The sequence below is a fragment of the Lissotriton helveticus genome, chromosome 5_1 (genome assembly GCF_964261635.1).
Source record: "Lissotriton helveticus chromosome 5_1, aLisHel1.1, whole genome shotgun sequence".
Lineage (NCBI taxonomy): Eukaryota > Metazoa > Chordata > Amphibia > Caudata > Salamandridae > Lissotriton > Lissotriton helveticus.
Window position 1 is genome coordinate 136197547 of NC_136065.1, and position 15036 is coordinate 136212582.

A 15036-nucleotide genomic window follows, 5' to 3' on the forward strand; every position below is an offset into this window, starting at 1 on the left:
CTAACAGTTCAAGCCTCAAGTTTAAAGGGATCAAAGGCCATATGATAGCCCTTCCAGTAATGCCATCAGAGGGCAATAGGCCAGTGACGTCACTTCCTCAATTCATTTTCATGCAACCAAGTCTTTACATTAGTGAGGCTTCTCAAAACATTCCAGATGTTGTCTGTACAAAATAATACTAAAACCACCAGCCTGGGCAGAAAACTGTATACATATCCCCTAGCAGTGCGCTGCAGAAGGAGCGAAGGTCCTAGTAAAATGTATAGCTTTGGGCATTCGGTAATGAATTAATAATACAGTAACATTTTCTTGTTAATAAACGCGGAGCATTTTTCATGAACTTGCATTTATTATAATTAGATCTGGCGTCTTTGAGTGCGATCCAAACACGACTCCATTTCCTGGCACCTTTGTCAAAATACCCCCATTACACATCATCCGGGAGCTCCCGGAGAGAGCCGGAAGAGACCTGGTGATTTAAACAGGTGCTGTAAAATTGATCGCTGCTGCTGAACTTCCAGTCACACCAATTTTTCTCTGCCTCCCAGCAGCGCAGAGCCATTTGAGGATGTACTCTGGCAAAGGACAGCTGATGAATAGTTAAACAAAATGTTCTAATTCTATATAATGAAAGAGGGAGGGGGCAAATTGATTTCTCTAAGTGCAAGAAACACTTTGTGTGTTCCTTGCTTTCAATTAGTCGAGGTTTCTGGTTCCACTACAAGAACAGAAGCAGGGACGGCACCAGAGAAGGCAACAGTCTTTCTGCTTCCGGGAGAGACAGTGGGGGGCAGGAAGCCCACGAGAACACCCGGGAATGTTTTATTTAAAGTTTTGAGGGTGGAAAATGCCCCCTTCCCTCAGCATGCCCCATGGAGCGACAGAAGTGTTGTTTACACCCAATCTATCCACCATGACGGGCTCGGGGCAGAAAGACCACTAGTTTATTAAGGGGTGTCTTTATTTGCTGTCTGGGGATGGGCAGCAACAAAAGGGTCTGTACTCCCTCCCACCAGGCACAACCATCTTTCCTTCCTCAAGGGGCAGATAGTGAAAGTTTAACCCCAACCTATCTCGCATGGGGGGAGCAGAAAGTCCACTAGACACCAGGGTAAAAGATGAAAAGAAGGGTTGAGGCTGGCCCGCCCTAGGATGGTCCCAACAGTCTTTCTGCCCTCACTTGGGGTAGAAAGAGACGTTTACCACAATTCTGTCCTCAATGGTTCAGAAAGCCCACTAGACAACAGAGAGATATGTTTTTAGGGAAACAATAAAGGATGTGGGGAGGCTGCATTGGTACTGGACCAACCACCTATCCCTACAGTCTTTCGGCCCACCGAGCATCCCAATCCCCACGGGATGCAAGAGGAAATTTGGATCATTTGCGTGCAGTTTTGACATGTGGACTGGCAGAGTGGGGTGAATCCACATTTTTGATATGCTGAATGGCTGCAGTGTTCGGACTCTGCCACCACAGATATCCAGGCAGTCCAGGGTGGTGTAGCTTGCATGGATCTCACTTTAGCTTTTTACCCAGAATGCCCTGTAGACCCCAAACTTTGGTTAAAAGCACACATTTTACCCACATTTCTGTGAGGTACACTTCCGGCATCTTTACGTATCCACACAATTCTACCGCCCAACATTCCCACACTTCTCCCAATAAACATGGTACCCCACTTGTGTGAGATGACCCTCCACCCCTGCAGTGGCTCCTGACAACTGAAATCTGGATGAGGGAGGGACAGAAGTCTGCTGCAGGTAAGACTGACATTTGTCTATCACCCCAGAAAATCCTGAACCGTTTCTTGCTAGAAGTGGATGGAGTTGGAGAGGCAGCCCTGGTGCTGGGCCCACTAAATCCAGATGTTCCTTAGCAAGGCATGCACGTCGTTATCTTGTTTTCAGGAATGTATGTAGGACAGAACCACACATGACTTAACGCAGTCTTAACCACGTGTTAGTCTTTACAACGTATTTCTTTACCACGGAAAAGGTTACCATGCATATACCTTTACCACGCATGCCTTTACAAAGCAAATGTAAGTATTTTGCAGGTAAGTATAAAGCCTTTTTATATTCAACCACATCACATGTCATCTGATCAAGACCTCAGTGTGGTCGAAACGCATTATACTTTGTTTTCCCCCCAAATAAATATCGACTGAAGTGGATCGTTTTTCCAGTGTGAATGTGAACTGGTGGTTCGTCGATGCAATTGCTAGCAGTGATGCCTGCACGACCCCCAATATATTATATATATATATATATATATATATATATATATATATATATATATATATATATATATATATATATATATATATATATATATATATATATATATATATCCCAACCCACAACCTTACCTGCCCTAAACCCTAAGAATACCCTTGCCACCCAAATACCCCTACCCACTCTAAACATAGCCTTACACAAGTATATGTAGACATGCGTGGTAAAGGTATATGCATGGTAACATTTTGATTGGTAAAGACATGCATTGTAAAGAATAATGCATGGTGAAAGGTAATGTGTTGTAATGGCCGCTGTGAAGGCGGTTTTCCCTCAGGACTAGGAAGATGCACGAGGCAAGGATCCCAAGAAGCCTTCGCGCAATCCTCACCTCAGAACCAGGTTAAGCCAAAAACATCAGGATCATATCCTTAAAGTCCTGGACAGAAAGCGGTGGTGGAAAGGCCTTGGACTACACCACATTCAGGAAAGCCCCAAAAAAGAAATCCTCTGCATGGTGCACTGGTGGGACTTCGGCTAGATGGTAAAAATCCTTAAAGCGGTTGTCTGGAGGTGGTCTATGACGGACTATGGCAAGCCCGCCATGAGCAGCCAGTCATAGTACAGGAGCACATGTATCCCCAAACCGCGAAAGTGAGCAACGATGACTGCTATCACTTTTATTAACCATCCATGGGGCTGAGTTATGGCCGACGGGCAACAAAGAAAAGAGTGTTCTGACCCTAGCGTGAACTACAGAGAATGCCAGTCAGTCTGCAGGATGAGTATATGGAAAAACACGACTCAAGTCCAGGGACGCACCACGGTCTCTGGGGTCCAGAGAAGAAACTGGGCCAGAGGCAGCATCCTGAATTTTTCTTTCTGCAGAAAGGTCTTTAGTGGCTAAAGGTCCAATATAGGACCGAGACCTCCTTTTTTCTTTGGCAGAAGGAATAGCAGCACCCGTTTATCTCACAAGCTAGCACCCGCTTCATTGCACAATTTGCCTGCAGAAGGTTGGCTTTCATGCAGCATGATTGTGGCATGAGAGACAGTCTGAAGTAGGTGTAAAATGAACCAGGGAGGAAATGAAAGGCAAGGAAAAGCCCATTTGAATGATCGGTAACACCCAGCTTTGTGATGTGACAGTTGTCCAATGAGGGAGGAAATGCTCTGCCCTGCCTTCTACCAACTGAGCATTAACCTGCAATGACAAGTTAAGCAGAGGACTAACAGAGGAGACCGGCCCCTTTGGGTGTCTACGGCCTCGGCTACTACCAAGATCTATGCCTGCATTACGGATGTTGGATCTGGCCCTTCTTGCAGTGTTATCCCTAAACATTTTGCCTTCCTCCTGTATTTTTACAGACATGTTTTAGTACGCTTTAGTACTCTGGGCACTTAACCACTGCTATTCAGTGTTAAAGTGCATGTGCTCTCTCCTTTAAACTTGTTATGATTAGCTTACACCTGTTTAGTATATTTAATTAACCTGCAAGTCCCCTGTACAATGGTATCCCATATACTCAGGGCCTGTATATTAAATGCTACTTGTGGGCTTGCAGCTCTGCTTGCGCCACCCATAGAAGTAGCCTTTCAAACCCGTCTCAGACCGGCCACTGCAGGACCTGCATGCTCAGATTACTGCCACATTGACTTGGTAGTTAAAGCTACTTGCCAAGCCTGGCACTCCCCTTTTACTACATATAGGCCACCCCTAAGGTAGGCACTAGGTAGCCCTTTGGCCAGGATGTCGTGTTGGTAAAAGGTAGGACATGTGCCTTTATTGTGTGGCATGTCCTGGTAGTGACAAACACCCTATTTCGTTTTTCACTACTGTGATAGCTGCTCCTCTCATAGGTTAGCATTAGGAGTAGTGTTGCCATGTTTGGAATAGTGGCGATGAATCCTGCTTGTTGATGCAGGTGTTTTAGAAAGAGGGCATTTATATGTGCTTGACTCTTTGTGCTTTGCAGCATGACCACAATCCACATCTGGAGAAGAGTGACAGCTAGGCTTTGTGCATACTTTCCAGACCACCATCACACAGGGAGGTTGGGCCGGTAACAGTAATGGGGTTACATATGCATACTGAATGGTCTTCCTGGCCTGGGAGAGGAGGAGGCGGGGCACACTTACATTTGTATAGGCTGTGTCGTGCCCTCACACAGAGGGCATGTTTTCCCCCTACTGATGTCTGGAGCCAGGGTTGGGGTTGAAAGGGGGTGTTGTGCATTAAGGTTCTTTTGAAGTTACCTTCACATTAAGGACATTTTGAGTACAGGGGCTCAGACCCCATGATTTTAGACACTGCATGGGACTTGTAATCAGAGACTGCTGGCTCTACTTGCTGCACATTACTAGGAACTACTGTGCTGCCAGGACGGACCACTATTGGGACTGTGTGCTTGTAGTGCTGGCTGCCTGCCTGGTAGGCTGCTGGAGGGAATCCCACCTCGCAAATCCCTTTTGTGCTGGCCTGCCTGCTGGAGAGAATGCCACCTCGCAAATCACTTCTTTGTGCTGGCCTACTGCCAGCGACCTTCTTGTGCCCCCAGTGCTGCTCAGGGAAGGGTTGGCTTGCCCCCTCACTGTTCCTGTAGGATCTAGTTGGATTCCTCTCAGCAAAGGACCTGCCAACAAGGTCAACAACCTGCTTTTAGCTGTGCAGCGCTGCCATAGTGCTGTGGGTTCAGCGTGCTGCAAAGATCCCTGTGACCACTGCCGCTGTAACCAGAGCAGACCCACCAGGACTCCACCACACCACATGCTGGAGAGAAGGTAGTCCCCTTTCCAGAAGCTAGCACGCCGACTCAGGGATCCTTTGGTAATTCTGAGACTGCTGAGGCATGCTTAACTAAGTGAAGGAAGTCCAGCATGGCCCGTCTGTTCCCCAATGAGTCAGCAGGCAAGAAGAGGTACTCAGGCGCCAATCTGGAGGCACAGTCATCCCACTCTGTAGTATGGGCGGCAAAGCCTCCTTTTTCAGTATTGTGGAAAGCTGAGCTTGTTTAGCAGCTGCACTTCGCAATTGTGCAAAGCTGCCTTTCCCTGTTTGGTGCGGGGGACACAGCGGGGTCTCCCCGTGGCGCCCTGAGGTGTGTTTCCAACATTAGCACATACCTTGGGGCAGTGGTTCTGTGTTGGTGACACTACAGGGAGAGTCCTCGGCGGAGGTCTGCCGATCAGGAACTTATTACAGAGAGTTAAAAAGAATTAGCGTATAAAAGATGGTAGACACACAGGTGTTTCAGAGCATCGCAGGTTCCCTGAAATGACCATATTTACTGTAGTAGGTGTGCAGGTGTTCCTGTAACCTATGCTTGGTGCTGCCCAATATATAAAAGCTCCTAAAAACCTTCCTTTTCCCCAAGTGACCTCTTGTCTTTCACTTCCCCTTTTGAGCCCGATTCAAGTGCAGCGCTGGGATGCTTCCGGGTAACCATGCGCTTTATAAAACTGCTTACATTACATTACATTACATAATAGAGGTGTTGGTGCACTGGACCTATTTATTTATGATGGTATTTTGTAAACCAGGTGTTACTTATGATGTGTAATGACCATAGTTGGTGAATTAAGTATTTAGAGTGATATATATGATTCATATGTTTCTTGCTCTAACCTAACTGTTGCATTTCATGCCCTGATGTTTACTAATGTATGTTGTTTTGATCTTTGCTCTGTCACTATAACAAGTACTATCACAGGATTTCATAAGATGCAGAGAATATCTAATTTATGTAGTTTTGGTCTACGATTTATGTTCAACAGATGTTCTATATTTATATAATCCTGTGTGGAGTCTCTTTTGTGGAGAGTTCATTGTGTTACTGGTGTGAGTGTGCTGCGCAAAGCCTTTACACATTGCCTTTGGGGATAAGCCTGATTTCTCTGTGCCAAGCTACCGGGGGTGTGCACAGGTTATCTTTGGTGTGTAACTTACTTGCCCTGACGAGAGTGGTGGGTTCTGCCCGGCTTAGGTGCATACCCTTGCCAACCAGAAACCCCATTTCTAACTTGTTTAGTGGGAGACTAGTCCTAATGATCATGCCAGAGCTCCAATGTTGTCAACTTGGTCATGCACAGAATCAGCCTTCTCGCCAGACAATCCAGAGCCAAGCATCCAAGAGCATGTCCATGATGGATGACAGTACATTCTCTGAGAATCCAGTTGACCGCATCCAATTGTGGCCTTCCAAGGTCTACACTGGTGCCAATAACCCTGCCCACACAGTCCATGGTGCACAAACCAGCATGTAAGACATACTTCGCTGAGTCCTGGACATCATTTGAGCCAGCGAGGCACTGATGTCTTGTGGGATGGCCAACAAGACTACCCTGGGTATACCATAAAATATGGGTGCATATGACCGTAAAGCACACCACGCTCATGAATCTCAAGGCCAAACTTTACTCAGCATAAAGTGCCTTGTCAGAAAATGAGGATGTCCAGGGGCAGGCTTATGCCACCTAGCAACAGCTTGACTGACCAGAGGGCCTGAGCATGACTTGGGCTAAGTGACTTGAAGGAGGTCTGTAAGAGTCCCATTTAACTGCAATAGTGGCTAAGAAGAAACTGGACCTAGTTGAAGGATCTCAGTTAACTGCTTTTCCTTAGTTTAAACAGTAGGGCACTCTAAGTCTGGTACATCTGTAATTGTAATTGTAAGATAGTTTTTATAGAGCGCATACTATCGCTCCAAGGAGCATCTTGGCGCAGTGATTCCGTAGCCTAGAATGGTGGGCCGGAGATACTACTCACATCAATTTCAAAGTACCTGAAGGTTTATTTGAGCCTAGACTAACTGTTTACTAACCGTGTCTGGTAGATTAAAAATCCAGGTTTTCAGGGCTTTCCTGAATTCGATTTCAGTGGGGGTTCGCCGTAGGCTTTGTGGGAGTTTATTCCAGGCTTTAGTACCAAGGACGGCAAGAGATCTTCCTCCTTTTGTGGCTAGTCTAAATCTGGGGACTGTTAGGAGACACATGTCTGATGACCTCAAGCTCCGACTAGGTATGTACGGCTTGAACCGTGGGAGCAGATATTTAGGCCCTTTTTTGTAGTATGCTCTAAAGGTAATTACCAGTATCTTAAAGAGCACTCGCTTATGTATGGGGAGCCAGTGTAACTGTTTTAAGGCAGCAGAAGCAGAAGACCTCCTTGGAAGATTAAGCACCAGGCGTGCCGCAGCATTTTGGACAACCTGCAACCTGTGCAGGGTAGATCTATTCACTCCTGCGTATATGCTGTTGCAGTAGTCTAAACGTGATAAAATTAGTGCCACTGCAACTGTCTTTTTTGCTTCCAAAGGGATAAAGTTGAAAAACTTTCGAAGACCGCGTATGATGTTGAAACAGGATCCTGCCACTGCATTCACTTGTTGTTTAAAACAGAGTTTTTCATCAAATCTGACTCCCAGGTTACGTGCGGATAGTACTGTTTTTGGCGGAATTTCCTCATTAGGGGGCCACCATAGCTGGGGGGAAAACAGATTTTGGGGACCCACAGGGAGAATTTCAGTCTTGCCCGTGTTACATTTCAGATGGTTAGTCTTCATCCAGTTAAAGATTGCGGTGAGGCATTTTCCAAGATTCTCCTCCGCTCTTGTAGATTTGCTGTCTAAAACTAAGATGAGCTGAGTATCATCTGCGTATGATACTGTATTGATGTTAAATGATGTTATTAGCTCAACTAGAGGTGTCATGTATAGATTAAACAGCACCGGGCTTAGCCTTGATCCCTGGGGTACACCTGTTGGATTAGATTTTTTTGCTGATAGATACTGTCCCAGGACAGTAGTCTGTTTCCTGTCTGCAAGGAGATTTTCCATCCATGCCAAGGCCGTGCCCCCTATGCCCACCGTAACCAAACGGTTGATCAGTATCTCATGCGAGATCGTGTCGAAGGCCGCCGACAGATCCAGGAGAACAAGGACTGCCCTGTCCCCCTGGTCCATGGCGGCCCTCAGTGTCTCCGTTGTGTAGAGGAGAGCTGATTCCGTTGAGTGGGCGGCTCTGAAACCCGATTGGTTGTGGTGTAACAGATCCTCATCCTCCAGAAATTTGGTCAGTTGTTTGTTTACAACTGCCTCGGTGAGTTTGAAGAGAAACGGTAGTAATGAGATTGGCCGTAAGTTTGATAAGGTGGTGGGATCGGCCATCGCTTTCTTCTGTAGGGGTTTGACCGCCGCTAACTTCCATTCCTGAGGGATTTTAGCTGATGTAAGAGAGGAGTTTATTATGTTATTTATAATCGGGTTCACTAGATCAATCAAAGAGTGTAGTATCTTGGGGGGGCATGGATCAAAAGGTGAACCGGATCTTCCAGTCAAGATTGCCTGGCGGCTGTCTTCCAGACTAATTGGCAGAAATTCATTCAGCCCCGCCTTTCTGGTATCTGGATCTGATGTTCCTATTTTATATCCCAACAATGGTGTGGGGAAGGCTTTTGTGAGGTCCTGGACCTTTGCTTCAAAATAGATCGCAATGGAGTCACAGAGGGTCTGAGAGGGGGGGATTTCTTGTCTGGTAATCTTTGGATTCAGGAAGTCATCCACTATTTTAAAGATCTCCTTCTGCTTATTTTCTGCCGACGAAATTGCCTCAGAGAAGAATGCTTTTTTGGCACATGATACTGATTTCTTGCTTCTTTGTAAATTTGTCGTTCTTCTATTGTGTATGAGTGTCTCCATTTCCTCTCCAATAGTCTGACCTCAACACGCTTCTCTCTAAGAGATTGTGAGAACCAGGGTGCTATTTTTTTCTTTTTCTTAGACATGTTCTTAGATCCTTTAGTGCTAATTTGTTCTAGGCTGGTCGTAATCCAGTGATTAAAGGTCTCATTGTCTACCTCAGTGTCCCCCGTCAAGGTCGGTTTGCCCTGTTTCATAAGATCCCGAAAGTCTGGGTCCTGACTAATTTTGCTCCAGTCGTATTTATTTTGGGGAGGTACAGTTAGCTGCCTTTTATTCGCTGGTTCCTTTGCTATAGTTAGTTCCAAGGGAATCAGCGAGTGGTCAGTCCATGTCTGGGGGCATGGTTTATTTGCCTTAAGGGTCATTAGATTTGTACAGATACAGTCTAACATATGACCAGCTTCATGAGTAGGGTCTCTGTTTAATAACGATAGCCCCCACATATTGAGAAGTTCTAGAAACTCCCTAGTATTAGGGTCGGTAATTGTGTCCAAGTGAAAGTTTATATCACCCAGAATAGTGAAATTTGCATATTTGGGGATGATATTACTGAATGTTTCGGTAAAACTCTCCAGAAACTCCTTATGAGAGCCGGGAGGGCGATATATCAGAGCTCCGGAGAAGATATTAGATTCATGTGTGTGAAGGCAGAAACCTAGGCACTCTGATCCTTTTACGTCAGGGAGGTCGAAGGTGGGACACTTTATGGAATCTCGGTGCACAATAGCAATTCCTCCTCCTTGTTTAATGTGCCTGTCAGAGCGTTGGATATGATAACCCTGTGGTAAGGCGTTAACCACATCGGGGGTGCACCAATCCTTCAGCCACGTTTCTGTGATGAAGAGCCAATCGAGGTCATTCTCTTCGATCATATTGTGGATATGTGCGGCATGTTTACACATGGATCTAACATTGATTAAGCCTCCCTTCATAGTTTTGGAAGGTCGGGAAGTGGTTTTACAGTTATCAGGGATTATAAGCGGGCCGCAGTAACTACAGAGAATCGAACCCTGACAGTTAGCAACATTTATGGTATTTAGACATTTCTCATTGGTAATGTTTAATGAGAGTAGCTCCTCTCTTGTGTATGGAGTTGTAGGAACATTTTGACCAGGGGGAGGGGCCCTGTGCCCGGCCGTGACACGGACGGGCACAGACGGGCTTACCTCTGGCGCACCTCCGGCGCGAATGAGGCGCGCCCGCTGAACGCGTCCGCTGCGCGGAGCCATGGCCTTTTGATTATATACCGGTGACTCACCCAAGATGGCCGCCGTAGTCACTTCCACCCGAGTCCCTGGAATCCCAGCCCTAAAATCGGCTGAAAATTCGGGGGGGAGGCAGCGCTTGCTAGGTATTACAAACTAAAGTGCAAATGTGCTTTTAAAATTGTCATCTACACCCTTACTTCGGTGCGATTTCAGCGTAGCAATTAAATCGGCGCGCTGGTGCTGGGGAGGGGAGCGGACACACAGGGCAAGTGCTAAAATTACAGGAAAGGTTTTAGGTTAAAAGAGAACTGCCCGGCTCAAGCCTCAGGCAAAACATTATGCTGTAGTCTCGAGAACTGAGCTCCTGCTTTACTTATATACCGGTGACTCACCCAAGATGGCCGCCGTAGTCACTTCCAACCCGAGTCCCTGGAATCCCAGCCCTAAAATCGGCTGGAAATTCGGGGGGGAGGCAGCGCTTGCTAGGTATTACAAACTAAAGTGCAAATGTGCTTTTAAAATTGTCATCTACACCCTTACTTCGGTGCGATTTCAGCGTCGCAATTAAATCGGCGCGCTGGTGCTGGGGAGGGGAGCGGACACACAGGGCAAGTGCTAAAATTACAGGAAAGGTTTTAGGTTAAAAGAGAACTGCCCGGCTCAAGCCTCAGGCGAAAAATTATGCATTAGTCTCGAGAACTGAGCTCCTGCTTTACTTATATACCGGTGACTCACCCAAGATGGCCGCCGTAGTCACTTCCACCCGAGTCCCTGGAATCCCAGCCCTAAAATCTGATGCCCTTTTCTGTCCCTACAGCTAAAGATGCAAGTCTAGCTCAGTCTCTGGAGAAGAATCAAGCCCCCTGGTACTTTGTAAATCAAAGTACAGCCCATCATCAGTATGGTATAGTGTGTAAGGAACAGGTTGTTCAACCTACTCATTGTCAATGTTGAGAGAAACATTTTGCTTTCACTGAACCACCTTAGAGCCTGATCCTAATAAGGTGTCCAGCATCTGATTTTACGGTCACTGAAGCAGAGGTCAAGGATTAAAGTCTGGTTGCAAATTGGCGCGTTGCATCTTTGTGCTCTCGTAGCGTGTCATAGGTATGGGCCACGGTATAAGATTGGAAGCACGAATTGGAGCCGTAAGGGTCCAGGCACGATTTCCAGGAGGCTGGTTGGCGTGAGCATTTGTATGGCATGCTCTATAATCTGACAGAGCGCTTTCCTAATCCGGCACCCTTTTTCTACACTTCTGTGATGGGTTTTGTTTTGTTGGTTATGTATGGGTGTTTGGCTGTTGGTAGAGATTTGGTAAGAATGGAGTTAACTTATTGTTTGTGTTGGTTAATGTGAAAGTAAAATAAGTTCAGTCCAGATCTTTGCTGTGTATAGTGTGTGAATTGAAATGACCTTACCCCTCTTTGTGGGGATACATGATTTGTTTATCCTTGGCATGGCTTGACCAGCTGTTTTGTAAAAGTATTGTTAGCCAGGTACATGACAATAATACAATTCTGTCCGCATCAAGGTGTTGTATGGTGAAGCTAACTTTATGTGAATGCTGTAGACATTTGTGGGGAGTAAAGATGTTACTGTAGGCCAACTATGTAGCTTTGATGTGGTTTTGCAACAGGAGGGGACCATGGTCCTAGTATGAATCTATAATTTTGTTTTCTTTGGAAACCCACAATTATGAGAATGAAGCAAGAACTTACTAGGGGATAAGAGCATTCATGGAGATTGGTGAGGGAGAGGGATGTTAAGGTGCCCAATAAACCCAACTTCAATGTTAATCACTGACACCCCTAACCTTAACCACTACTACTTCCAGCCCCCTCACAAATAGCAATGCTGCAAGAACCAGACACCAGTATTTGAGTATTCCCAGGGTTATGCGACCCGCACACCAACAACTACACATGGTGCATCAATGTCAAAACAATGGGGTAATGGAGATATGAGAAAAGACAAGTAATGCCTAGAACATACAACACAATTGGAAGGTAAATGATGTATGTGAAGCATGTGAGGCTATGAAACTACAAACAGGATTGTGTAGAGAAGATGGAACTATGTAGTGTCTTTGTGACAAATGAAGATCAGGATGGGCGACTGGATGGACCGCTCTGTTCTAAGATCTGACCGGCATTGCTTAGACGTCAGAGTATACAAAGTGGGAAGAAGAAAGTTAACTCAGTCCATTTATTCTGGCCATTTTTCTACTGTTGTAGGACCTGCAAGAACTTCTTAGGGCCTCCTTTGAAGTTTGGCAGTGCAGGAGCTCAGACACAAATTGGCGGATTTTCCTCCCTGCCAAGTCATGGTTTCCCACCTCATTTAGAGATGGGGGAATTGCTGGGTTTCTGACAGCAGAGCCGCAGTAGGCTCTCTAGCTGGAAATCCACCAGATGCCACCCTGTCTGCTACAGGACTGCCAGGCCACAGTGCGGTGAGCCTCCTGTTCAGGACTGGGCTCCCATCACGGATTGCTCCTGCCCAGGGCCACCAAGCAAAACATGGCAGACTGAGGCAAGATCTACAAATTTAAATGTTATTAATTTTCATGCTGAGCACACTTTACATCTGAAAACACAAGAGCTATTTTGTGGAAAACCTTAAGTGACCTGCATCTAAACTGTGCACCCTTCCTGCCTAGCCTCCCAGTTAAGTAATGCACATTACTGTAACCCTTTTCACAAAAACTAGAATTCATAAGTTTGTCACTGTCGACGCACGCAAAGTAACTGAGCCTGGCAACACGTTAGACCGATCATTCACTTGTAAGGCCAACTCCCCTCTGGATACGTTTTACAAGACTGCTCTCAAATGGAGCTGAAATCTTGAATGCCTGTTGGGTGAAAACTTAAGTCCCGGGAACTCCTCGCAGGTGGCTATCTCAGATCAGGGTAGTTGTTATGGGATACGGGGCTCGACTATGGATATTACGTGGCCAGTGGTCAGGAACACAGGAGCACCTGGAGATGAAGCTCGATCGTTATAACCATACCACTGAGTTTTTTAGCAAGCCAGGTGGAAGTTTCGGTATAAAATCTCTTTAACAGGAGCTGCATTCATTGAAATGTGACTCTTCTGCCACACCAAAATCCAATGCTTCTCTTGATTTTAAGAGAAGCCTACACCTCACCTTGATAATGTAGGAAAAGGCATGATTCTTCCAAGCACAAATTTGCTAATCAAGAGTTAGGAGCAAGGGTTTGTGGCTCATGCAGTGAAATCCTTTACCAGCAGTCTTATTGTGAACTACTGAGTCACACATGTGTTCGCTGGCTCACTTGTGGTCATCAACAATAGCCACTCAATATAGCACTCGTCAGACGGTTACACAAAGAAGGTTGTTATAAGCGACATATGAAATGAAGTAAATGCAATGGAATGCCACTCAAAGCCTCCGCTCTTCACAATAAGCAAGGACTGTTTCTGACCGACCACAGCAAACCTATAAATCTGTAAAAGATTACCCAAATAGCTTGCAGAGAACATGGTACATACAAAATGTGTGTGTATGAAAAAAACTAGTGGCTCAATCAGGCAAGGATTTTACAGCAGGCGGAGTTCGACCTAACCAATTTCTCCATATTAATCATGTTTTTCCTAGTTCTAGTTAGATCAACTTAAGCATTATGACTATATAGTGCTGTTCTGCCTTTTGGATGCTCGAAAGCACTTGTGGAGATAACTGGAAAAGTACTGAAGCAAGACGATTGGAGGAATGGAAGCAGTGTCTAGACTAGATCAGTGGAACAGGATTGTCGGCAGATCTTTACGGTCTGGTTCTCCAGTCTCGCTCGAGCTGAAGAGGTAAAACGTTCATGTTCCAGAGGGATGAGCCTTAATGCAGGGACTGCCACAACCGCTGGCATCTTGCTGGGAGAAGAGGGCTCTAGGACCCTGTTTGGGGGAATAGGAGCATTAACTGTTAAAGGCTAAGCAGACATGCAGAGCCTCATGGACAAGACGAAGTTGCAAATTTGTTTCTTCCATCACAGGTAATTTGCCTAGGCTCCACCTCTCCTTTATAGTCTCTACATGGGAAAACAAAGATGAAGAAAACTGCTATGTATCCAAGATCACAGAGTGTTTTCAAACGCTTTGACAGGGATGGAACCCTATTACTAGCACAATCCTGTGTGTTAGCCAACAGATCAGATGCCTCTATGGCAACTCCCATTAAACCAGCCAGGTCAATGATTTTTATTGAATGCATAAAGAAACAGTATAACCTAATATTTATTTAGGAGGACCACAAGGTCATATCACTGTGAAATTAGGCACTAACTAAAACACAGGAAGACAATTCCGACTTTACACAATTTCACACAAGATGGGTGAAGACAGTTTCTTGGCCATTTTAGATACTCCACTATGCAAGTACCCCTGGTGGACAAGATAACTGCTAACTGAGACACAACCTCTTACAAAAAGCACATATTGTATGTTGCTGTACGTCGCAGGCAGATTAATGTTGATAAAGTCTTTAGCTGAAGATACATAATAATAGCACCGTGCCAACCTTTGTAAAGTAGTGCCGGTGTAGATTTACCTGGACTAGTGCTCTGAATTTCAGCACCTAAATGAAACTTGCCGCTGGACATTCAAGGTCACATGGCATACTCCTAGACTGAAAGGAATTTGTGGTTCAATCTTCATATGTACCAAGGGCCATAAGTATGAAGCCAATTTGCGGTCGCAAACGCTGAACTTCGCCGAATTTCAGTGTTTGCGTTTGCAAATTAGCAGTGTGCAATGTAGCACACAAACCCCCCCCCCTTGCAAAATAAGGAATCGCAAATTCTGCGATTCTCTATTTTGCGATTGCATTTAAGGAATCGCAAATTGCGATTCCTTAAATTCAATGTAAGAAGCACAAA

At 45.6% G+C, this 15036-nt stretch overlaps 1 protein-coding gene across 7 annotated transcripts in view; it reads right to left on the reverse strand.

Moving 5' to 3' along the window:
• The window catches only part of NACC2 (NACC family member 2), a 448494-nt gene that overhangs the window by 24336 nt on the left and 409122 nt on the right, over positions 1-15036 (reverse strand). The window lies entirely within an intron of this gene.